An 18582-nucleotide genomic window follows, 5' to 3' on the forward strand; every position below is an offset into this window, starting at 1 on the left:
ATTTGCGCTGTTTTGCCTGGTTTCTTTGGAAGTTGTATAGATAGACCCGGTCTCCCACCTGATATTCCTTCCTGGAAGTTTTCAGGTCATAATGGGTCTTCATGCTATCAGCCGATCTTTCTAGATTCCGCTGAGCATTAGCAAAAGCATGTTGGAGGTGTTTCCTTAAATTCTCCACATACTCATGAGTAGTGGAGGCATTTATTAGTGTCTGCTCTTGGGTCCTATAGAGCAAATGCTGCGGAAGCACCATCTTGCGCCCAGTCATCAACTCAAATGGTGACATTTTGGTTGCAGATGAAGGGGTAGATCTGATGGCCATTAGGACCAGAGGTAATCGGATATCCCAACTTGGCCCAGAATCTGCCACAAACTTTTTTAAGATGCTCACAATTGTCCGGTTATATCTCTCTACTGCCCCAGAAGAAGCTGGCCGGTAAGCAATATGCAACTTTCTTTTGACCCCCAGTATCTCCCACATCTTTGTCATTACTTCACTGGTGAAGTGGCTACCCCTGTCTGACTCAATCCTTTGAGGTAGACCGAAACGGGAAAAGATGTGGTTAATCATCAGGGCAGCTGCGGTTTCTGCCTTGCAATTTGGGGCTGGGAGACATTCCACCCACTTGGTAAACAAGCATGTCACAGTCAACATGTACTTATTCCCCCTAGCAGAGCGAATCACGGGGCCTACAAAGTCGATTTGTAAATCTGACCATGGCAGTGTAATCCCCCTCGTTTGGAGAGGCGCACGGTGCGTGAGGGATGATGGCTGAAATTGTGCACACACGAGACACCCCGTCAAGTATTGGTCAAGGTCCTGCCCCATGTGTGGCCAGTAGGCAACCTCTCTTAAGATTTCCAATGTTGTGTGAAACCCCCTATGACCGGCGGTGGCCGCATCATGGGCGTGACTTAACATCAGGCTTCGGAAGGAGGTAGGAACCACCCACTGATCGTGGCCAGCTTTGGATTTCCTTACCAACAAACCGTCTTGGATCCGGAACATTTTTGGACATTTCATCAACACTCTTAGGTCCTCCTTCCCAATGTAATCGGTATCCGTCAGTGGAAAGTTCTCAGGGTCCTCAAGGTGCTGGTAAAATTTACCAATTATTGGATCCCCTTTCTGAGCTGTAATCAAATCAGCATCAGGGGTCTCCTTACTCCATTGTGCAATTGAAAGGTCGTTGTGAGCATTTGTCTGGGACCTAGTGATAGCAGTGACCTGGATTTCCCCCTACAGGGACTCAATCTCAATTAGATCCCCTTGGATGGCCCCGGTTTTGGCCAGCTGATCAGCTAAGTCATTTCCAGTTTTCTCTGGTCCCTCTACTTTGGAATGACCCTTGATCTTTTTCCAATAGATGGTCATCTCATTCGAGGTGACCAGATCATCAATGTTTTGGATCAACTTCCCATGTTTCAAGGGTTTGATGTTAGCACATAACATGCCTCTGGTTTTCCAATTAACCAGGTGCTCCACGAACCCGTTCCGTACATAATCCGAATCTGTGATTATGACCAGTTCGTGGAGTTGATGCTGGACAGCAGTGAGGAAAGCCTGATGCACAGCCATCAATTCTGCCACCTGACTACTTCGGGGACCAATTTTGTATCCAGCGGAGGGTTCTGGGGACTCATTCACCCATGCATTCCCTACGCCGGCCACCAGTTCTTTCTCCCCGTTGTTGTCAACATGGTAAGAGCATCCATCCACATAGACAGTGGGCATTCCCTCACACTTGTCCTCTTCAAAGTCTTTGTGTGGGGAATTAAGGTATGCCTCCGTGTTGTCCTTTATTTTTAGACTTTCGTCCTCGAGACAGTTTTCTCTGGCGCAATCATGCAAGTCAGCCAGACCTTGCGCGAGGGGACTCTTCTTGTTTTGGCCATATCGGACCTCCACAGGAAAGCCTTGCATTGACAGAATCCAGGAAGTAATTCGGGAATTACTCACATTTCCGGCCCGGATTCTGTCACTTTGGAGATATTGCAGAGGCTGGTGTGGAGTCTCCACTATGATGTGTTCCCCCTGGATAAACGGGCGGTAATTCTTCAATGCCCACACCGTTGCCAGGAGTGCCTTATCACAATCGTTGAATTTTTCCTCCACAGAGGATAAAGTTTTGCTCGCATAGGAGATTACTTTATTGACCTTGTCATGCTTTTGGTATAATACTGCCGTCAAGCACGTATTAGAGAACCCCGTCTCCAGGAAGAACTCCTTGTTTCTGACAGGGTAAGCTAGGCAAGGCGCTTGTGAGAGGCTTCTTTTGAGTTGTCTTACTGCCTCGGCTTGTTCTGGACCCCATTCCCACTTGACCCCCCCCTTCAGGAGATGAATCAGGGGTCTGGTGATCTCTGCGTAGCCCTCAATGAACTTTCTGCTATAATTAGTCAGTCCAAGGAGGCTCCTTAGTTCTCGCAGAGTTGTGGGGTCTTTCAGTTTCTGAAGTGCTTCCACTTTCTTTTCCTGGGGATAGAGACCCTGAGGAGTAATCTCATGCCCCAAGAAATTAACACGGGTTCTACACCACTGTGCTTTCTGAAAGGAAAGTTTTGCTCTGGCGGCCCTCAACTGTGTCAGAACATAACGGATCTCCGCTATGTGTTCCTCCACAGATGAACTTTTGATGAGGACATCATCTACATAAGCCAGGTTACCCCTCGCACCCAAGTCGGGCATGGCCTTGTGTAGAAAAATGTTGAACTCATTGCCGGAGTTGAGGTATCCGAAGGGAGTCCGGGTCCATGTGTACTGCTGGCCCCCAAAGGTAAAAGCCAGTTTGTATTGGTCCTCCCTGCTGACAGGCACGGTCCAGTATCCATTGGTCAGGTCTATTGCAGTGAATACCTGTGACCCCTGGATCTGGGCCAGCCCTTGGTCAATGTAGGGCAGAGGCCATCGGGAAGTATGGACCCGTTTGTTGAGCTCCCTGAGGTCGGCGCAGAGTCTCCACTGGCCGTTTGGCTTCAATATTCCCAGCACCGGATTATTGAAGGTGCTGTGGACTGGACGGATTATTCCCCTGGACTCAAGGTTCTTAATTATTTCAGTAAGGGACTCCATGGATGCGAGAGGCAAGCGATATTGCTTCACAAACACTGGAGTCATGCCAGGGTCCGTGGGGATTGTTGTTGTGTGGATGTCGGTGCGACCACAGTCATATGAGTCTACCGCAAAGAGATCTTGGAAATGCAAGAAAACTTGTTTCAACTTTTGCTTTTGTTCCAGAGTCACACAGGCATCAGCTAGGTTGACTCTCTCTTCCACCATCTGCCTGAAGCCTGGAAAGACTTCTGGTTTGGCTATCTCCGCGGCCTCCTCCAGCTGGGTGGATAAGTCCCTGGTCAGAGTGCTGATTTGGACCGGAGGCTTCAGGTGGGAAAGGCAGCCCTCATGGACCTGGAAAATCACCTCATCCCTCCTGAAGTCAAAAGTCACATCTTCCTTACCATAAGGGCAAGAAGTGTACACCAGGAAGTTCCCCCCATGCCGGGTAAAAATCCTGTCTGGTGTTGTATTGTCATCACTGTCACTGTCAAAGCAGTCCTTGGGGATTGGCCCTAACAGTTCATTACCTAAATCTATGGAAAAATGTCGGTCATCAACCGCCATTCCAATAATGGTGCCTGCGGTTAGAGTAATACTCTTTAAGTCGCTGTTATCCACCTCTATTGGAATGGTGTCGTGTTCTATGTTGACTAATGGAGTTGGGTTTACCCCCAACTCTTGCTGTTGGAGAGAAGCATTTAGATGTATGTAAGCATCAGGGTTTTTCAAATGTTGTCCTCTTTTAACTTTCACTTCCAGGGAGAATTGTCGGGTCCTTTCTGGGATGGTGACTTCCTCTTTAACCTGAATTTCAACTGCATAAGGTAGCAATTGAGCTGACCTAAATGCTTTTTCTGGATCATCAAAGCCCATGGGATTATCCGCTAATCGGGACCAAGCTTTGAAGTTTATTAGGTCCAAACTAATGGCAAAGCGATTGAGAATGTCACTGCCTAAGTAAAAGGCGGCCGTGACGTCTCGCACGACCCAACAATTATGGACTATGCTCTTGTTGCCAATGGAGATTTTGAGCATACACCTGCTTGGCAGGAGCTGTTTGGAATTAGGTGCTTCCAGGTCCATTTCCCATTTGTCTATCAGTTTGAATGTGGGAATGGCTGGATCTTTTGGGAGTTGGCGGAACATGGCTTCACTGATGAAGCTCTTACCGTTGTTCACACACACTCTAGCGAGAACAGAGTCCTTCCCATCATTTAACTGAACGGGGATGAACAACTGCTCTCCAATTTGCTGAATATCAGCCAGGCTCTGAGCTGATTTCACATCTTTCTGGACTATAGGAGTGGGAGTTTCTGATTGTGGATTAGTATAGAATCTCAGAGTGTTTCCTTCCAGCGTGGAGTACCACTTTAGACTGGAAGGAAGGTTGATTTTCAGAAATAGAGAGGACCCCCCATCACCAGTCTGTTGTCCTACTGCTATTACTGTCACGTCTGGAATTTGGTTGTTCTGGAAGTGGAATTCTACTTGGTCAGATTTTTGTTCAACCATGTGGCAGGTGCCGTTTAAACTAACATGGTTGACACTCTGTTTTAATTTTATTGGTCGGCTAGTCTGGGTCCAGAGGACCTTGTTTACACAATCTATTAGGGGTGACAACCTTCTCAGGAGGTCATTCCCTAGTAAACAAGGGGTGCCCTCTGGAGTCACAACTATGACCGGGTGTTTCAACTTGTGTCGCCCGATCTTAATGTCCAAGTCTACCGTCCCCTCGACGGGAATTTCCTTCCCGTCAAAGTTCTGGAGTTGTCCAGGAAGTGAGGTGAGAGGAATTTGGTAATTCCCTCCCCTTCCTGCATTCAGTTCATCAAAGGCCCTTCTGGACAGAAGGGTAGCTTGAGATCCAGTGTCCACCAGCGCTGAGATTGTACCCTGCCCCTGTACTTGTACCGGGGCATAATATCTTCCCTCCTTCTCCTCAAGGGGGCACAGATAATGTACATTTTTGGACAACTGGTGGGCTAACTTTCTGGTTTTGGACATCGCTAGCGAAGAGATTTGGGCAGAATTCTGTGGAGAGCCTTGGGAATCTGAAAGAAAAAATTGGCAACTGGAGATCAGAGCCATTGTGGGTTCCCCTGGCTCCGGTTCCGGGCCACCCCCCCCTTTTTGGAGGCAGTAATCAGGATGGGTTTGAAACAGGGGATTTTCTTGCGGTTGGTTCTGGGATGAGATGGTGGGCGGCGGTAGCTCAGTCTCCACATCTCCCCAGTCTGGATTTGCATCCCTAGGGACCCATTTTTCTTTGGGAGGAGTTCCCCCCTCTCTGAAGGAGAAGATCCTTTTCCCAGGATCCTCTGAGGATCCCTCTCCCTCAAATTGGAAGACCTGTACCTCCTCCTCAAACTGAGTCTGTTTGGGTCTTTTGTTTCTCCTACCACCCCTCTGCTCCTTAGGAGGCAGACTTTCAGGGGCAAGAGATTTTGTTTCCGGTTCCTGGGTTTCCAGGGGCTGTTTACAAGTGAGGAAGGAAGCTTCCTCCAAGGCTTTACACCCCCCTTCCCTTTGTGCCTCCTCCCTGGGAACCGGTGAGTTATCGGGGTGCTGCCCCCGTCATTGTTCTGGAGCACCAGGTCCAGAGTTGGGTGCGTTCTGCGCCGGCATGCCGATCTGAGGGTTCTGCTGAGCCCTCAGTATGTGACCCAGATCCCGCGCCATGTTTTGAACCTGGCGCTCTAACTGGGAAACCCGCTCAGGCTGATACGGGGCCCTGTTTTCTCCCCTGGGCTGATCCCGGGAAGGGTAGCTGTCCCTCCTCTGGTAATACCCCGGGTTGGGAAGATTTGGGTACCCCTCCACCCTTGGCCTCTCCTCTCCCGGATTAGGTTGTCTGGGCTCAGGGAATTGGGGAAAGAAGGGTGGAGGATTTTGGGGCTGGAATTTGGGTGGATACCTGGGGAAAAAGTTCTGCCCAGGATTCGGAGAATTTCTGCCCTCCGGTGGGAAGTTAGGAGGAAAGTTCCCTGGGTTAGGTTCTTGGCTGGATCTCCCCCCTTGGGCTGGAGGAGTCCACACATAACCCAGGATGGGTCTGTTTCCCTTGTAACGGGGGCTTACATAATCAGGAGAGCGAGGGACCCCATTTGTGGGGCTGCCTCCTTGGCTCCCTGTCTGTGAGTGACCCGAGGACCTCCTGGGCCTAGCATTATTAGGTGCAGGTAGGTTTTTAGGCCCCCCCATCTCCAACTCTAAAACGGGGGTGACCTTTACCTCTGCCACCTTTGCAGCAGCAGGGGTGCTGTTGGCTTTGGGGTTTTTCTGGGCATTATTTTTGCTATCTACCGGTTTCTGCACCTCATAGATCCGGGTAGCCTGTTCAATGACCCAGTCTAAAGATCTTTTCTTGTGAAAATCCCTCACGAGCTGGGTCATTATATATTTGGGCAAGGCATGGAAAAAAGTATTAATGAATTCTCTATTGTCTGTGCGCACCCTTCTGGTGATCTGCGCAAAAGCACTTTTCAGTTCTTGCACAAATTCTTGTGGGGCCTGATCCTCCACACATTGCAAATTGTAGGCTGCCTTGCGAGCCTCTTGAGGATTTCTGTGAACAGAAAAATGTTTCAAGATGGCCGCCTTATAGGTGGACCATCTTAAATGATTTTGGTCCTCCAGCCCCGCAAAGAAACTGGAGTATTCCGGGGAGAAGGTCCACTTTACATATTGAATACAGCTTTGGCTGTCCTTCAAATGGAAAGTCTCCATCATTTGCTCAAACAACTCTAAGTGCTCCCAAACAGAATACTTAGCGTTCTTATGGTAAGGCGTGATGACGCTCCTGATCGCCTTAATCTGCTTTAAGGGGTCCTTAAGCAAGGCCCTTTTTGCCTTACTGGCCCTTTTGGTTCGGGTAACCCTGGTCCATTCATCTTCTGACTCAGAGGCACTGCTCCCAGAGGTTCCCGTCAGATCTTCCAGGTTTTCCCGGATTCTGCGAGCCTGGGAATGGCTGGCAGAATGTGGGGACCTGGTCTCCTGTTTCCTGTGGTGCTCAGAGGAGTCCTCAGATCCCTCCTTGCTGCCAGGATTTGCTGGGTACCCCCCCCACTGACCTAACTGGGCAGAGGTTTTCAGGATGCCCTTAAGGGGCCTACTCTCCTGGGGTTCCCCACTGAACTGTACTGTACTGGGGTGCCCATACCCGGATGCCCACCCCTCCATTCCTGAGTGGTACTGGCCTATGGGCCCCATACTTTTAGCTGGATAGTAATCTGCCATCCCTGTGGCCCTGTGCTCATGTGCGCCAGGGGACATGGGGGTGGCAGAGTCCAGGGACTGAGAGATATACAGGCCTCTGGTACTAGGGCTCCTGAGGTTATGCTCAGGAGTTTCCCTTTCCCAGCGAACCTGGTCTCCATCCGCCCCTGCTCCCTGTTGCAATGCAAGAGCCTGCATTTGTGCCTTCAGTTCCTCAGTTAAGGCCTTACTAGACTCTATCAGTCTCTCCTGCATCGCTACCTGTTGTTGGAGCCTATCATTGTGTTGACAGAGGGCCTCATTTTCCCTCTGTGCTTCCTGGTTGGTCCTGGAGAACTGGGCCAGTCTCTGCTGCAGGAGGTTTACCTCCTGAGTCCCATCCCTACTGGCCTGCTCCTTTCTTGCCAGAGCATCCTCCACCCTCCTGGTGTGCTCTAGCAAGTCCTGGTGTTCTTTTTGGAGGTCACCCAGTCCCTGGTGGGCCAGGTGATTTTCTTCCAATTTCCTTTTTAAGTGGCAGACTTCCTGGCCTAAGGTATCCCTTTCCTGACTAAGAGCCTGCATCTGTGCTGCCAGGTCGTCCCTCTGTTGTTGAAAGGCACCAGCTTTTTGGCGCTCCTCATCAAACTCTGCCTGGGTATCCAGGTCTTTCAGAATCAGTTTATTGCTCTCCTCTTTCTCTCTATCTAGCTGGCTTTGCAGGGTGACTACCTGCTCCGCGCATGCCCTGTTGAAATTGATCTGTTGCTCCAACTTTTTCTGGTTCTGCAGTAAGGAGTCCAAACTGTCTTGGTGCTCCTTCTGCAGGGCCAGAAATCTGGTATCCTGGTCTGTCTTTTCCTGTTGTAGGATGCCCATATCCTCTTTTATTTTAATGATATATTGCCTACTATCATTTTCTGACTCCTGGCTCCTCTGCAGCCTCTGCTCAGAAGAGGCCAGATCAGATCGGGCCTTCTCTACTGCCATCTGTTGCCTATTTGCCAGATCTTGGCTTTCAGTGCATTTATCCTGCATGTCTCCCATATATAGGTACAAGTATGCTGCTATCCTGGCAATCTTATTGTGTTCATCTTTGGCTTTAGGAGCCATATATAGTTCACTCAGGGCCACATGTAATGGACCCTGATCTCTCCATAGGTCTGACCCTGTTTCAGTGACCTGTCGCGTGATGGCCTGCAACCAGGCATCCTGGCCCTGTTCAGTCCATTCACCTCTCACAAATAGTTTATGTAAGAGGTGCTCTCTGGCTATTTTCATGTCTACTAAGGTCGTCATTCTAGAGATTGGTCTCTGTCCTGACTTGCAGAAGTTTGTATTTTATTTTTGCAAAACAGACCTTTTCCTAAGAGCGTTCCTTTGAGGAGTGCTTTACAGCGTAACACAGCGTGGTGATCCGACCGGATATGTGTATCTGGTCAGCTGGCACGCTGTATTAATCTGCACAAATGGTAGATCTAACCCAAACGTCCGGCACGAGCCCCCAATTTGTAAGAGGATTCAATTCAGCACTACAGCCAAGTCAGCGCCTAGTCTAGAATACTGAATGAAAACCCTTATTGATATATCTGTATGTCCAGTTCATGCGTTCTGGATGACTACCCCTATATAACACCCCTCTCTTGGAATCCTCCTGACCCCACTGAGCCAAGAAGTAGTTCTGTTTTGCAAGTTAAAGGTTTATTTGATAACTTAAACAATATATATTATATCACGCTTTATAATAATTAATAATTGAATATCACACTTAATCTGATATGCTAAAGATTAACAACGGAGAATCTGGCACTAGCACACTTCTTTATAATCACTAAGGAGTTGACATGAAATGGATAAGGTAGCAACAATACTTTTATGGTTTCAAATGGATGCAATGTGGAATGAAATGCAGTAAAGAAAATAACTTGATAGGATTTCAGCAAAAGACAATGTAATCACTTTCTTGTACAATTTACCCCCCCTTTTATGCAATGCAAGGAAATGGAAGGAAGCACACAGTTCTCAGAAATGCAATCAAATGTAATTCAGTTCACCCCAGCAAGCTTAGACTACAGAAGTTGGAAACACGGGCAAAATGCTTTGATATGTGCTGGCAATGGAGTGAAAATATGTTAAAATGCTTTTAATTCCCTCTAGGAGGTTCAGGGTGAGTGAAATCAAGTTAATATTAGTCCAGGCTCACTCTTGCAATGATTCAGGGATGATTAGCAGGTTAAACGAATTTCTGGCAAATGGAAGCAAGAAAACTGCTGTTTTCACACGTTGAGAAATGTGCAAATCGCGGCAAAATTCGCGGGTGCGCCGGGCGCGATTACAGAGGAACTACAAGGACTATCACTATCGTTTTGGGGTCCTAGGAAAGCCTAGGATCTCAGCTTCCAGATGAAAGTTACTGCAAGTCTCTAGCACAAACGGTCACGGAGATATGAGCGATTTTGTGAAGGTCGTTTTTCAGATTTGAAATTTTAAAGTTCAAAAAGACAAGTGCAGCTTGCAACTAGAAAATAACAAGTGACAGTTTTACAAATGACAGGTGACAGTTAGGAGGCAGTTCTACTTAGATTAAAATAGATTGAATTATATTATTTTAACTAAGAGATAGGTTCTGCACAGTTTTCTAGGTACTCACACTATATTCTTGAGTTAAATGGGCCTCGCCACGGATCTGGTCAGGTTTTAGACTGGACTCTGGTCTCTGCACTTCACAGTGATCTGGGTCAGCTCTCTCTGGTTCTGCTAACAGTGGTCTGGTCTGGGTCTCTAGTTCTGGATAGATTGAAGTCTCTAGTTTGGCTCTCTGGAGGTTTGATGGAGGTAAGGTATGGAATTTTTGGCAGAGCTTCCAGCTGCAAATGGAAATGAAGGTCCCTATCTGTCCTGTCTGTCTGCTTTTATGTGTTTTTTTAATGGGTGTGTGTGAGCAGCATCACTAGCCAGCCACTCTCCACTTATCATTGGCCAAGCGTTCATTTCTCCCAAGATTGGGGGAGCTAAGTTGTGTCAGAGTGATGTCATTTTACAGCCTGCAGAAAGTCCACTCCTCCTGTCAACTTGCACACAAATCTAGATTTGAACCAAATACATATTTGCAGAGGTACATATTGTTTTAAAATCATATGCACCCATCATGCATTACAGGAGGTATACCCTGTCCAAATCTGCTCTTCCTGAGAGCTTGCATTCAGAAATGGCAATATTTTGCACTTTTTAACTGGTTTGCGATACCGGACATTACCCCAAATTTACACACATGTGCGCAAGGAGTATGGACATTAGTTGATGAAGTGTCAGATTTTTCACATGCACACATTTTGAGTAATATCCTCTTTTCCGCTAAAACCCCCCTGAACATACCACCGGTTCTAAAACCCTCTTAAAATGTGGGCAGAAAAATCACAAGAATTATGGTATCATTTATAAAATTTTCATAAGTCCGTACTATGAGTTATTCATCTTTTTAGAGTTAGGTTCTGGCCCCAAAGGGGTTTGGTTTTCCTCCAGCACAAGGTTGAATTTCTGGTTTTTCCAGTTCTGCCAAACCAGCTTGCTCTCACAGGCAGTGCTCCTCCCCTTTGCTTCAGGAGGAAGCTACTTTTACGACATCTGCAATAAACCATCTGCCTGGGTCAGGACAGGGCTTTGTTCAGAGCTCCTGTATTCTGTGGGGGCTCCCCTTAATTCAATTATCAGAGAGATGGCATATCCTTAGTGTGGCCAGCAAAAGGCAGATAGGCCTGGGAACACAGCTGTGACTCAAGTTTCACTCCTGATGGGGGTAGTTGCCAGGCAGAATTCAGTTTCTCAAGCCAGGTTTCAGATAAAATGTCACTTTTTGTTCCCCAGTTTAAGTCAAGACATTTTTTTTTACATATGCAGCTAGAATGCTGATTCTAAGTTTAAAACTATGACATTTAAACTATTGCAACCTATGTGACACTCAAAAGTAGGTCACTCAGTCAATTTAAACATTTAGATTTTTTAGTGTCTTTCAGTCCAAATTTACTTAAACTGCTGAAATCCACAGCTCAGCCAGTCTTGTTATAAACCTTCAAGTCACTTCAGAATATAACTTTACATTGGATCCACCTCTCAGTAAGTCTTTCTTTGGCATGTTTTGGGTTCATTTATTCAGTTTTACAAAAAGTAAAATCTGGTGTTGTTTTAAAATGCCGGCTTTTGGATAGTGGTGAGTACTGGTACTGCACCCATTTTTGGGATTTAAGAAAATGAATTCCCAACAGTTATGGGTTTGCTTTTGGCAATCAGCATTGCCACTCCCAATGGTTTCAGACTACTGTGTGGGTAGTCCAATGGTGGTTTTAGGCAGTGTCCTTCTGTGCCCATAACATCGGCAAAAAATGAGTGGCAGCCTATTCTTCATGCATTTCCCTGTGCATTTTCTGGGAAGCTCTGGCCATCATGATGTTTTCCATGTCAGTACTGCACAGGTTTGAGGTAGGGCTCGGATGCATGGGTAAATACATCCCACAGGGGCTCTGAGCTTTGAACATAAAAGTCTTGGAGTCTTGGCTCCATACCTAAATCAATCTCCTTCTCCAAAAGTAAGAACTACCATCTTACGTCTGCGATTTAATTTGTTATCAACTTGCGACGTTTTAGTTAGAAGGAAGTTGTTGCCGGCAAACGAGAATCATTGTACCTTTTGCATGGTTTTGGCGGTTAAAGAAACCCTCAAACACATTATCACTGAGTGCACAGCGCTAACTGAATTGAGAAGGAAGCATTTTGAATCCCACATGTCTTATTTCAGTGCATTAACCCCTGAAACCCGGTGGTCGGTGCTACTTTCTACCAACTCAATAAGTATTCGCATCGCCACCCATAACTTTTTGATGGCCATTATGTTGAAATTTAATTTTGTGTCTTCCCTGGAATAGAATTATAAGGGCTTATAAGCCTGGTGTAGTGCGAAAATATAGGAACAGTTCAAATCTGGACGGGCCTCACCACGATTCAGGATAAATTATCATCACTAAAAAATGATGAGACTTATATTATGTAATGAGGTTTGAATGGTATCATCAGTCTAATTTCATGCATTTTAATATTGTATATGAATTACCATATTTTTCTTTTTAGCCAAGTCTCTCACAAGTCTGGCCCTTCCCAATGATTTCAACACTTTTAAACATTTTATGCTTGTATGCTTTCTTTTTTCTTTGTTGTTTCAGTTTCATTTTGTATCATAATGTATTTGAATTTTACTTGACTTTTGTTGTACTTAATATGTAAATGAATTATGTTTGAATATTGAAAAAGTTGATTTATTCCGCTATATTCAATAAAGAATAAAAAAAATATATGATGTGATTTAAACACATGTGTACAGGCACGTTATAAATGACTTATCATATCATATCATATCATGATGCCAAAATGTGCAGTGAGGAAGGAGAGAAGAACAGACCACTATATTACAGTTTGAAGAAGTTACTCCTGTGGGCCTCATTATGAGTATGGCGTTAAGATAACAATGGTGCTGGTAGCGCTACCGGCTCCGTTGCTCCCGTACCACCATACTACGAGCTGTGCCCGCGGGTGACTGTCAGCCCACCAGGTCTAACCTGGCGGGCAGAGCGGCACCCGTGAGCACAGCAAGTCGGATGCACCGGCACCGTTTACAATGGTGCCGGTGCATCCGACGTCCCCATTCCCATTGAGCCCTATGGGGCTAAAAAATGGGAATGGGGATGTACCGGTTCTTGGCACCCATGAAAGGGCAATTACCGGGTCCGGTGGGGCTGGAATACCCCAGTAATTGCCCATTCGCGGGTGCGGGATCCGGTTGCCAGTTTGGCTACCTCCAACCTTGTAATGAGGTCTTGTGTCTGCCAATCTGTTCTTGGCTTTGGTGGGTCGTCCCTGTGTCTGGATGTACCAAGGGGGTAAGAGGAGTACTATCTAGTGGAGCCTGTAATAAATGATAGGTGAGAGGGGATAGATCAGGGGTAAAATGTTTGTCTTGGAAACAACACAACGCAGTGCAACACAGGTTTCTAATCAGGATCACACGCTAAGAAGCCAATCTCTGGTATTAAGCGTGTTATAAAAGAACAATTATAATGATCACTGTTCTGATCACATTGTAGAGGGCCACTGTTCAGAAAACATTTTCGTATATTTATTGAGTTTTCATTCTATCCTAGACCATGAATGCTGCGCTGTGTTTTTATTCATTTAGGAGGCTGTTTGGCAGAGTCGGTATTTGTAATTTCAGATCAAGGCTATCTGCACTTTCACACTGCTACCAATAGAAACTAGTTAACTTTATAGTTTCATGATGTGTGCTTATGGAGAAAATGAAGTATTGTGGTTTTGATTCCCTGTCGTGGCCCCCTTCTTTCCTTACCGTGACGCTTGAGTGTCTGTCTGAACATCACAGGGCTTGGGATTGCGTGCAAAACAGTTTTGATGTCAGGATTCAGCATTTCAGAATAAAGTTCTAGCTAAAAATGTTGGTTCTCTGGCTTAACCTTCACCATGGTAATATTGTTCATGCCTCATGCGTTGCATGCTATCATACATTATTCCCAGCCAATGTATTCTGCAACCTATCCCTACCTTTGCCCCTTTGTATGCTACTTGTGTAACCCTAACTGTGCATTCTGCAACCTTTCCCTAAACATGTGTGTGCACTCTACTTCTCACCCTACTTGTGTGGCACAACCTATTCTACTCTTTATGGCATTTTCATTATCACTAAAGTTTAAACGGGCTGTTTACAGGTCACTTGTCAGCTGATAACTTGGTCACCTTCTGGTCATGCCAGTGCTTAATGAGGTCCTGGCTGGGTTTCTGGTTTTGGGTGCTCTCTTTCCTGTACTTGACATCATGGATCAGAGGCCAAGCACATAATTCACTTTGTGGTGGGTAGGAATTTTGGGATTGCTCTCCCATCCTTCCCACACCAGACTTAGCGGACCCTTAATGGAATGACCAAAAAGTAGCTCGAAGGGACTGAACCCAACACCACTCTGTGACACCTTTGGGTAGGAGAAAAGGAGGCATGGCAGGAGAATATTCCATTTTCTCCTGAGTTGCTCCTCCGAGCCAACTATCATGCCCTGGAGGGTCTTGGTTAACCACTCAACACGCCCTTTAGTTTTTGGGTGAAAGTTTGTGGAGAATTTATGATAACTCCATACTCATACCAAATTGTCTTTGTATACGCATATATAAATTTGAATCTCCTGTCAGAAATGACTTCCTTAGGGAATCCCACATGAGAGAATATCCAGAGGAGAGCCTTTGTGAACTCGGGGTTCTTGGTGCTCCTCAGGAGGACAGCCTCGTGGTATTGGGTGGCATGATCAACCATGACCAAGATGTACCGGTTTCCAGATGAGTTTTGAGGATCTAAAGGACCCCCAATGTCCATCCCTGTTCTCTCAAAAGGCTGCCCAACCACAGCTATTGGAATTAAGGGGGCATTGGTGGCTCTTCCCACCTTGCCGGATGCTTGGAAAGTGTGGCAGGACAGGGCAAGTTCTTTAATCTTTGATTCCATCTGCGGTCAGTAAAAATGGCCTGACAGCTGATCAGCTGTTTCCATCTTCCCAAGGTGGCCTGCCAACAAAATGTTGTGAGCCAAGTCCAGCAGGTACCTTCTGTGGCACTGTCGAACCAGCAAACACTGGTTGTCCCCCATCTCAGAAGTCTTGGGCTCACTGTACAGGTGCCCATTCTCCCGGTACATCTTAAAGTCCCCAGGGCTTCCCACAGGGATTGCTTCTCTGCCTATTCATGCAGATCTGTGAGAGCTGAACACTCGCACTGCCCCTGGAAAAAGTTAGCCTGGCTCAGGCCCCCAGCTAAGGGCAGGTCACTTAGCTCAGGGAGGCCTGTGAGATCTGAATCTACTGTGTCCTCCACCCCATGTTCAGGTTCAGGTTCCACACGGGGAGGCATCCCTGAGTTCATTGAGTTGGGTCCTGCTGCAGCAGGCACTTCAGTGGCCACTAGACTCTCTCTATCAGGAGCAGGTGCCTCTGTGGACTCTGGATCTGGACTGTGTAGTGCCAGCAGAGCCAGTCTTATGCCATGATCAGTCAGAAGAACTCTTGGACCCATGGCCAACAGGGCTGATACCCAAGTTGCTTCCTTGTTCCTCGATCATGTGACTGTGTCGATGATTTCAGCATAAGGTCTATCGTTTCCTAACAGACAGTTTAGGGTAATGGTATCCTTGACAGTGACGCATAGCTGGGAGGTTTCCCCCCTCCTACTGAGCTCCACCATAGCCAGTGGGTATTGGGTGAGAACCCTGACTAGTCTGTGAGAACCAGGGATGATCTGGTCCTCTCGCACCCACTGTCGTCGGAGATCAGTCATACTTCCAGAAGTATCATGAATTGCTGGGGCTTTACTCCCATTATTTAACATGTAGTCCAAAAAGATCTCTGTATTAGCGGGAACCGGGGACTCAGTGGGAGACCCAGTACTGTTCCCACTCAGGGATACATGGGTGCATTCGGCCAACCCATGCCAAGTGGGAATTCATCATCTAAGATGCCAACATTTACTATTTCCTCTTCTTTCTCCTCCATGAGCATAATGCTAATTACGGTCGTCTTGGGTATACCCTTGCAAGTACCAGTCGGAAATGTCATTACCATCTTCATAGAACTCGACTAAGTCCTTGGGGAGGTGATTCCATATGCTCCTAGGCGTCCCTTGTGAGTCACTGCTGGAGATACTTCTGTTCCCACTGGAAGTGTTTGTGGCCACTTTCTGGGCCTCAAGCTCCAGCTAGTGCAACATCTCATAGTCCCCTTGATTCTATTCCTGCAGGGTCCTCCTACTCTCCTCTAAGAGGTGGAGCCTGTCAGCGTGGAATACTGCTAGATTCTCTCGTGGCCTGGGTGAAGCACAGGATCTACCCGATAAGTGCAACCTTTGAGAGGCTTGCAACTGGTGGCATACCACAGTGCCCACCTGGTGAGAGTAAAAACTAACATTAACTGCACACCCTTATTTTGGCTGGCTGATCTGTTCCAAATCCCATCACTGCCACCAGTGTGACAAAATGGATTCTACCTCCCAGGAGTACATGGATGAGTAGGGTCTGTTGTGTTTTAGTTTGTAGAAATGTGGGGTAAAATTGCCCACATTTCTACAAACCAAAACACAACACAATCATAAAGGTAAAACAAGGACAGTCAAGAGAGATATATCTCCTTCACCTTTTATGGTAATGCAGGCAAAGGGAACGCTATACTCTCAAGAGGGGTGTGAAGGTGAATCAGTAGTGACAATGTGCAATAGCACCTAGAGCATTCCAAGTGCCAAATGGGATTACCACAATAAATGATCTCAGGCCCAAATAACTGGACAGACTCAAACAAAATGGCAAAATGCTATTTTATTATCAATTCAATAAAGTAGGGAAACCTGGTGAAAAAACATATTGCAGCTCACACCCTCTCAATGCATTTTGGTTACACAAAATGTTTTATAACTCAATATATATCAGCTATGACATCATCCTATGTGGCTAACAGTAAAACCCACTGGGTGGAGGGATTGGTTAAGGGAAACGTATACATATGGTTTGTGTAAGTCTTAGTATCATCATTGAATACCTCTTATCTGATAGGCACACCTTGAACCACCTCTAACTATGTAAAATACAGATAATAAAGTAATAGCGGATAGGCCCGTGCAACAATGTATGGTCCACCATTTCATAGGCTCTCATGACTGGTTGGCACTCTCTTATCAATCTTTGCAATTTAGCTCATTAGCAGCACGTAAGCAACAAAACCCAGGTGCAAGGGAACAGCGTCAGACAACTGCCTTTCTTAGCTAGTTAGCCTACCATCTCTCTTTAGTTAGGCCTTAAGCCAAGGCTTCTTTGAAGTTGACCTTGCTGACTGTTCTCTTCTTTGGAACTTTAATAGGAGTGAAGGTACATTGCTAGCTTCGTCTGGAGCCTTATGAATAGGCCTTGTTTTGCAGTCCTGAATCACGTGTGAGGAGACCATGATTTTGTCAATTTTGCCCTTCTATTCAGTGCTATCTAATTCAATTGTATTGGTTGACTTTACTCTCCTTGACTTCTGGAGACGGCATCTTTAATTAAACAATACTTGTCACAATAATGTCCACTCACAATTGTTCACTCCTTTACTCAATCTAAGAGAAATATATCCTGCGTACATAGCTTATCCTCTTCGACTCCTTTAGAGACATGTAGTTGTTCTTGCTGCAGCATCCTTGATTCTGAGCCAAGCAAATACCCTTTGTTCTTGCACAAATTTGTATTTCAGTGCCTGTCAGCATTACAGACTTGTTTTCCATTTTGAGGGTTTTTGGTCGATGCTGGTTTATATGGTTGTCTGAGCCCCTAACATCTCATACCTTCAATGTGGTATTGGGAGGATTCCAGGTATCAAATACAGTGCTTTCCTGTTGTTCTTCCAGTATGATGGAGGTGAGGGGGTTGGCTCAATAAATGACGTGTACTTCTGCATCTCTAAAACCCAAACAACAGAGTGGTCCTCCTCACGACTGTGGAAGTACAGTGACAACGGCGCCGGTAGTGCTACTGGCACCGTTGTTACCGTATTGCTACATTACGAGTTCTGCTCGAGGGTGCCCTTGCAGCCACCTGGTCTGATCAGGTGGCCGTACCGGCACCCGCAAGCAGAACTAGATGGTAGCAATGGTACCTTTATGAACGGTACCGCTGCTATCATCTTCCCCATTCCCATTGAGCCCTATTGGGGCTCAATGGGAATGGGAACATACCGGCTCTGGCCTCCACACAAGGAGAATTACCGGGCCTGCTGAGGTCCGAATGGCCCGGTGATTCCCCTTTCCCAGGACCTGGAGCCGGAGCAGAGTTTGGGAATAGCCATGGCGGTAAAACCGGCATGGCTACCTCCAACCTCGTAATGAGGCCCAGTATCACAGTGCAAAATAAAGGGAATGTCCAATCAATATTCTTCACAAATATAGACACTTTAACAAAACATAACATCTGCAAGTAGAACAAAAAGAGATTATTATACAAAACCCACCAAAAGGAAGGAACAAAGAAGATGCAAAAGACTGGAGAAAGTAGCACTCTGAGTGTAGATCCAGGGGTGGTAGGTAAGGTACTACTTGGTTAAAAACAGGAGCGATCATGAGCTAACCAATTTCAAGGGCCCAAATGGACCATGGGGGGAGTTCAGTGTCACATTATCTGGATTCAGTTCCTGGTGGGCTGATGCATGATATCCGGTTTGAACGTTGATGCAAGATGATCAGGCTCAGTCGGGCAAGCAGGATCGTGGAGGCCT

General features: G+C 46.4%; 1 protein-coding gene across 2 annotated transcripts in view; it reads left to right on the top strand.

Annotated features, from left to right (window-relative positions):
• The window catches only part of TESPA1 (thymocyte expressed, positive selection associated 1), a 913752-nt gene that overhangs the window by 829963 nt on the left and 65207 nt on the right, over positions 1-18582 (top strand). The window lies entirely within an intron of this gene.

Source organism: Ambystoma mexicanum, chromosome 3q (assembly GCF_040938575.1).
Source record: "Ambystoma mexicanum isolate Mex_15411 chromosome 3q, UKY_AmexF1_1, whole genome shotgun sequence".
In the NCBI taxonomy this organism is placed as follows: Eukaryota; Metazoa; Chordata; class Amphibia; order Caudata; family Ambystomatidae; genus Ambystoma; species Ambystoma mexicanum.